We start from the raw sequence: 8,107 nt of genomic DNA on the forward strand, positions 1-8,107 counted from the left end.
TCCAAGTCCGAGCTTTCTCTGACCAGCTCTTCTCGTTACAGCGTATGTCTCACGTCCTGAGTTCCAGTCTCATCTATCGTCAATCAACAGGAAGCTTGAGTTTTTGAAAAGATCTATTATACCCAAGAAATTCAAGAGAAAAAGTGACAACTTACTGGCTGGAAGCATGAGCTGGTAGGAAGAGGTGGCCACCTCTGCCACCTCCCCCTGCCCGGGTCTAGGAAACTGTGCTGGGCGACGCACCTGCTGAATTTCGGGTTAACGCAGGGGAAACCATCATCTATGAAAGGAGGCGATACGGTTCAAATGGATGAGAAGGAATTTGAATCCGACTTTGCCAGTGGGAACTGATTGGTCTAGAAATCTGAAGGAATCAAGCCATCATTACCTTCCTCGCAAATCATTTACTTGATCTGTCTAAATTATAAATCAGCCCAAATGTCCCTTTAGCATTTAGATATAATAAAATTATTTTTGAAATTTATCTTAGAGTTCTTTTCTAGTTATTTGTCCCACCTCAAATATCCTTCTTCGCTCCGCCCCAAAGAACACAGGTGAGGGGACAAAGATGAAGACAGAAAAGATTTCCAGGACCAATGCTAAGAAAAAGGAAAGAGATTCTCATGTAGCTTTTTAGGCCAGAAAACAAGAAATGTGCTCAGACATTGTGGCACGGTGAGCGAAGCTGCTGGCATCCCATATCGGAGCACCAGTCCGTATCGGGGCACCGGTCCATATCGGGGCACTGGTCCATATTGGGGCACCGGTCCATAGTGGGGCACCAGTCCATATTGGAGCACCGGTCTGTATCAGGGCACCGGTCTGTATCAAAGCACCGGTCCATATCGGGGCACCGGTCCATATCAGGGCACTGGTCTGTATTGGAGTACCGGTCCATATTGGGGCACCGGTCCATATCGGAGCACTGGTCCATATCGGAGCACCAGTCCATATCGGGGCACCAGTCCATATCGGAGCACCAGTCCATATCGGAGCACCAGTCCATATCGGGGCACCAGTCCATATCGGAGCACCAGTCCATATCGGAGCACCAGTCCATATTGGGGCACCAGTCCATATCGGGGCACCGGTCCGTATTGGAGCACTGGTCTGTATCGGGGCACCAGTCCGTATTGGGGCACCGGACCGTATCGGGGCACCGGTCCGTATCGGGACTACTGGTTCATATTGGAGCACTGGTCTGTATCGGGGCACCAGTCCGTATTGGGGCACCAGTCCATATCGGGGCACCGGTCCGTATTGGAGCACTGGTCTGTATCGGGGCACCAGTCCGTATCGGGGCACCGGTCCGTATCGGGACTACTGGTTCATATTGGAGCACTGGTCCATATCGGGGCACTGGTCCGTATCAGGGCACTGGTTCATATTGGAGCACTGGTCCATATCAGAGCACTGGCTTGAGTCTAGGCTGCTCTCCTTCCATCCCAGAACAACCACATCCCATAATCCTTAATTACATTTAAGAAGTTCTTTTTATTTTCCATCATCAAAGGCCACACGCACAGGTTTGGAAGGAGGATGTATCTTTGAGGAAGCCACCTTTCAACCACCTCTGAGGGTAACTCCAAAAGCTTGTGGGCAAACTAGAACTGAAGGCAAAGTCTGGGGCGAGTGACGTAACGGTTAAGCTGCGCCCCGAATCAGTGCCTGGGCTGGAGTCCCAGCTCTGCCCTCTAGGCCAGCTTCCTGCCAGCGTGCACCCTGGGAGGGTGAGGGCGCCCCCGCCACCCAAGTGGGAGACCTGGATCGAGTACCCAGCTCCCAGCTTCGGCCTGGCACAGTCCTGGCTGTTGCGGGCATCGGGGGAGTGACTCACTGGATGAAATATCTCTCTCTGCCTCTGTGTCTCTCTGCCTGTCAAATAAATAAAAATAATTTATTCATTTCATAAGTTAAAAAAGAGAAGTTTATTTTAGTGCAAAAATTTGAAATCCTTGCAGTTTTTCCTTTTTTTTTTTTTTGACAGGCAGAGTGGACAGTGAGAGAGAGAGAGACAGAGAGAAAGGTCTTCCTTTTGCCGTTGGTTCACCCTCCAATGCCGCCGCGGTAGCGCGCTGCGGCCGGCGCACCGCGCTGTTCCGATGGCAGGAGCCAGGTGCTTCTCCTGGTCTCCCATGGGGTGCAGAGCCCAAGCACTTGGGCCATCCTCCACTGCACTCCCTGGCCACAGCAGAGAGCTGGCCTGGAAGAGGGGCAACCGGGACAGGATCGGTTCCCCGACTGGGACTAGAACCCGGTGTGCCGGCGCCGCAAGGCGGAGGATTAGCCTGTTGAGCCACGGCGCCGGCCTTTTTTTTTTTTTTTTTTTAAAGATTTATTTATTTGAAAGTCAGAGTTACACAGAGAGGAGAGGCAGAGAGAGGAGAGGTCTTCCATCCGCTGTTTCACTTCCCAATTGGCCACAATGGTCGGAGCTGCGTCGATCCGAAGCCAGGAGCCAGGAATTTCTTCTGGGTCTTCCACGAGGGTGAGGGGCCCAAGGACTTGGACCATCTTCCACTGCTTTCCCAGGCCATAGCAGAGAGCTGGATTGGAAGTGGAACAGCTGGGACTTGAACTGGCGCCTATATGGGATGCCGACACTGCAGGCGGCTGCTTTACCGGCTACGCCACAACACCGGCCCCTGAAGTTTTTTCATACTATGCGTTCTGCATGAACCTTCTGGAGATTCCTCAGTTGATGAGGGCAGGTTCTTCTTGGACAAACTCCAGCCAGCACGTCCAAGAGTCATGGTCTGGGGGCCGGCACTGTGGCACAGCAGGATACGCTGCCACCTGCAGCACCAGCATCTGTATGGGCACCACTTTGAGTCCCTGCTGCTCCACTTCCAATCCAGCTCTCTGCTGTGGCCCAGGAAAGCAGCAGAGGATGGCCCAAGCACTTGGGCCCCTGCACCCATGTAGGAGACCCAGATGAAGCTCCTGGCTCCTGGCTTTGTCCTGACCCATATCTGGTTGTTGCATTTGGGGAGTGAACCAGCAGATGGAAGATCTCTCTCTCTCTCTCTCTCTCTCTCTCTCTCTTACTCCCTCTCTTGCTGTAACTGATGTTCAAATATAATAAATTTTCTTTTTTGAAAGAAGGAGTCATGTTGCAACCTCCGTGAGACAGCAGACGCAGATGGTGATCATCGTTGGGCCCCATAACGCCAGATGGGACCCCCGAGGTGCTTGTCCAGCGTGCTTGTCAACGGAAACGCACAGCTAATGGCTTGAGCTGTAAGCAGAAAGGCATGTATTGGCTTACGCAAGCCCGGAGCAAGGAGGTCTAATGACCAAGACCAAGTTCCCTGACCAGCCGGGGGGTCACGTTTTACAGGGCTTGCAGGAGCTCTAGGGCAATTTTGTGAAGGGTTTTGCATATTTCAAAGGAACAGGTGTGCACGCCCCCAGGATCATCATACATGTTACGTACGTCCCAAGTTTGGTTGGAGGTGGAGATTCCGGCAGCGTAACGGAGGAGCACTGGGTTTACTACAAGAGGGGATGTTGGGATGTTGCGGGTACAAGGGCCGCTGTCTCTAGACCCCTTAAACCGGCCACAGCTGGGTTGGGACTTCAGGTTCTTGAGAAGAGCTGTCACTCAATGGTGTCCTTGTCCAGTCATCTGTAGTCCTTGTCCACCTGCAGAAACATCCAGTTATTGTCACTTCCTCAAGATGGGGGTGGGAGTGTGAAGCTTCAAGGGCTCTTTGTGTTCATGGTGATGGATGGATCAGGACGACAGCCTGCAGAGGCACGGACCAGTGCTAATGACCTTGAACGTGAGACAAGCAATCCTAAAACCACTAAGAATGGAGCTATTGGCCCAAGAGAACAAGGCATGGAAAGGAATGAACTGACGGCTAACAGGAGGAGAAGCAGAAACAATGGTTACACTCCTGGAGGGAGGGGGCAGGTAGCCTCCTGGTTAAGATGCCGGCATCCCCAACAGAGTGCCTGGGCTTGAGCTCTGGCTGCCCCTTCCTGCTCCTGCCGACCCTGGGGGACAGAGGTGAGGGTTCAAGTACTTGGGTCCCTGCGATTCTCAAGGGAGTCTCAGACTGACTTCCCAGCTCCCGGCTTTGGCCCCAGCCCAGCCCCAGCTGTTGCAGGCATTTGGGGGATGAGCCGGGGGGGGGGGGTGCCTTTCTGACACTGTGTACGCGTGTGTGTCTATCTACCTCTCAAAAAATGTCAGGGCTGATGCTGTGGCGTAGTGAGTAAAGCTGCCGCCTGCAGTGCCAGCATCCCATATGGGTGCTGGTTCCAGTCTCTGCTGTTCCACTTGTGATCCAGCTCTCTGCTATGGCCTGGGACAGCAGCAGAGGATGCCCAAGTGCTTGGGCCCCTGCACCTTCGTGGGAGACCCGGAAGAAGCTCCTGGCTCCTGTTTCGGATCAGCCCAGCTCTGACCGTTGCAACCATTTGGGGAATGAACCAGCGGATGGAAGACTGTCTCTCTCTCTCTCTCTCTCTCTCTCTCTCTTCCTGCCTCTGCCTCTCTGTAACTCTGACTTTCAAGTAAATAAATAAATCTTTAACAATAATAAGTCCATGAAAAGACTCCATCTTCCCTAGTGATCAAAGCAGCGACAGTTGGGAGGAAGTACCATTTCACAAGGCCAGCCTGGCAGAAGCAGTATAGTCTGATGAGCCCAGGTGCTCCTGAGGCTGTGGGGCAATCTTCCCGCCATGCAGGTGGGAGGGTGAGCAGGTGCAGCCACTGGGAAGCCTTTGTCCAGAGCTCACCCTGCTCAACATGTGCACATCCTGTGACCCAGAAATCCCACACGGAGGTGTTGACCTTAGAGAAACTTGTGTGTAGGCACAAGAAGCAAAAACATTCATGGTCACATTGCTTCTTTTTTGACAGGCAGAGTGGACAGTGAGAGAGAGAGAGACAGAGAGAAAGGTCTTCCTTTCGCCATTGGTTCACCCTCCAATGGCCGCCACGGCTGGCACGCTGCGGCCGGCGCACTGTGCTGATCCGAAGGCAGGAGCCAGGTGCTTCTCCTGGTCTCCCATGCGGGTGCAGGGCCCAAGCACTTGGGCCATCCTCCACTGCACTCCTGGGCCACAGCAGAGAGCTGGCTTGGAAGAGGGGCAACCGGGACAGAATCCGGCGCCCCAACCGGGACTAGAACCCGGTGTGCCGGCACCGCAGGCAGAGGATTAGCCTAGTGAGCCGCGGCGCCGGCCACATTGCTTCTGATTGAAAGATTTAAGAAGCGGCCTAAATGTGTTTGTCAAAAGACTAAGATAAAATGGTCCAGGGTTACAGATCGGATGAGGTCATGGTTAAGAAGGAATGGACTAGAACTGGATACGTCAACAGGACAGCGACTCACAACAACAAGCAGCAGAAAAAACACACAGCACGACACTTAGAGAACGTCAGACAGTAACACAACAATGACCTGCAGAAGTAATTTAAAGGTGGCAAAATGCATCACAGGGGTAACTGATGAGACGGGTGGCTGCACCCCTCGAGAGCAGGGATCGTGTTTGTGATGATAATGGCATTGCGGGTGGCGGGCCACGGGTACTCATTACTCTACTGCTATTATTCCCTGTAAAATACAAATCTAATCGAGTCTTTTTCCCATGAAAATCCTGCTGTGGCTTTCCTGTTACACTTTGAATCAATCCCCGAGCACTAAGGCAGCCAGAGGGGTGGGGGCTGGGCGGCAGCAGGTGGCTCTTCTTAGGGAGGGGTCTGCAGCCTGCTGAGCCCACCGCCCCACTGCCGGCCGGGCTCGGAGGTCTGACCTCTGTCACTGTCCAGGAGCCCCTGGGGAAGCAGGGCCGAGGGTCTCCCATTTTCCTCTGGAGACTCCTCAGGACAGCAAAGGAAAGGGAGCCCCTCCCATCCCCCAGAGAGACGGTAGCCGAGGACTTGATTGTCCAAACTGCTATACCCAAGGGTAAAAGTTTCCAAAACTTTTTGGTAAATTTTAGCCAACTGTGCTTGCTCAGGTTTGCAGTGGCGTAAGGTGGACAAATGTCCAACCAGAGTTAGCTTGGACACGAGGACAGGCACGAAATGTGTGTGTGCTTCTGCACCTGCACACATCCAAAGAGATCTAGAAGCTTCCACTGTGAGGGCTGAAATAACAGAATCTTCTGAGTGGGTGAGATGGTGAGCCCCCCCACCCCAGATGAGCAAGCATTGTTTCTGTAATGATAAAAAAATGCAAAGAAATTAAGAATGAAAGAAAAATACCTAGAATTTTTTAGTGCTTGAAATTTTCATCTTTGTAATAGTCAATTATGAGGAACTTCAAAAATTGCATGGAAAATGGAATTAAAACATCCGTTGAGGAGCAGGTGCTGTGGGTTAAGCTCCATATCGGAGCTCTTGTTAAAGTCCCAGCTGCTCCACTTCTGATCCAGTTCCCCGCTGATGTGTCTGGGAAAGCAGCGGAAGACGGCCCCAGCATCCGGGCTCCTGCATCCCCGTGGGAGACCCAGATGGAGTTTCGGGCTCCTGCCTTTGGCCTGGCCCAGCCCCGGGAGTTGGTGGGCATTCTGGGGGTGACCCAGCAGATGAAGATCTCTCTCTTCTGCTCTCCCCCCACCCCCATCACTTTCCCCTTCACATAAATAAAAGATATTAAAGAAAAAAAAGGCGATTTGAGGCGAGCCTTGGCTTAGTAGTGGAGCCGCTGGTTAGACGGCCTCTTCCTTCATCCGGGTATCTGCATTCCACACCAGCTCCAGCTCCTGACTCCGGCTTCCTGCTAACGTGGACCCTGGGAGGCGGCAGTGGTGACAAGCAGTCGGGTTCCTGCTGCCCCTGTGGGAGACCTGGACAGAGCCCTTGAGCTCCTGAGCCACAGTGGGCATTTGGAGAGTGAAGACGCAAACTTTCTCTGTCTCTCAAATAAATAAATAAAACTTTTAAAAAGATGTTTATTTTGGTGTAAAACAGTGTGAAACCCATGTTTTTATTTTGCACCAAAATAACTTTTTTTAAAAAAGTATTTACTTATTTGAAATGTAGAGAAAGGGAGAGAGCGCTTCCATCCACCGGTTCGCTCCCAGAATGCCCACCAACTCCCAGGGCTGGGCTGGGCTGGGCTGAAACCAGGAGCCCGAAACTTATTCCAAGTCCCTCTTGTGGACAGCAGGGACCCGATTACCAGAGCCAGCACCAGCTGCCTCCCAGGGCGTGCAGCAGCAGGAGCAGCGAACAGCCAGGCTCCAAACCCAGGGAGCCTTATATGGGATGAGGGTATCTAAACCCCTGAACCAAATGCCCACCCCATTCACTTATCTGTTAAGTCCACTTTTCCACAAAGTTTTTCAAGTCCCCTTCCAGCCTGGTTCTGTATGCTTTAATTTTATTTTAAGATTGACATCAGAAGTTTCCAGTGGGGCCAGTGCCATGCACGACAGGTTAAGCCGCTGCTTGCGATGCCGGCATCCCACAGGAGTGTCAGTTTGAGTCTTGGCTGTTCCACTTCCAGTCTAATTCCCTGTCCATGCACCTGGCAAGGCAGTGGAGGATGGCCCAAGTACTTGGGCCCCTGCCATCCACATGGGAGACCCAGATGGAATTCCCAGCTGTGGCCTGGCCCAGCCCTTGCTGTTGCAGCCATGGGGGAAGAGAACCAGCAGATGGAAGATCTCTCTTTCTTGCTCTTTCTTGGTAACTCTGCCTTTCAAATAAATCAAAATAAATCTTAAAAAAAAGCTTCCAACCATCTATCGACACTTCTGTAGCTTTTATGGCAACTAAATATTATGGTGATAAATATTATGGTGAATTGTGCTATTGCTAATTTATATTATTTAAGACTCCAGCTTTTCACTATTACAAAGCCCCAGAGTAGGAATTTGCGTTTAGCTGAAGAACTATACAAACACAATAAAAACCCAGGGGAAAATAAGGTTTCAGGTGATAACAATGTGGGGTAATGTTTGCTTTCTGAACTGCATGGCTGAGGTCAACTCTGTTTTCCAAAAATGACCCGGGGCGTCCAGCCGGCTGGCAGGGCAGGGAGTCCTGTCTCCAGGCAGCCACACACCAGCGCCGTGGTCAGCGGGATGGGCGTCCCCGACCAACTGCACCCTCTGGGGCAGAGCTGGGCCGGCTGGGCCT

The sequence above is a fragment of the Lepus europaeus genome, chromosome 5 (genome assembly GCF_033115175.1).
Source record: "Lepus europaeus isolate LE1 chromosome 5, mLepTim1.pri, whole genome shotgun sequence".
NCBI lineage: Eukaryota > Metazoa > Chordata > Mammalia > Lagomorpha > Leporidae > Lepus > Lepus europaeus.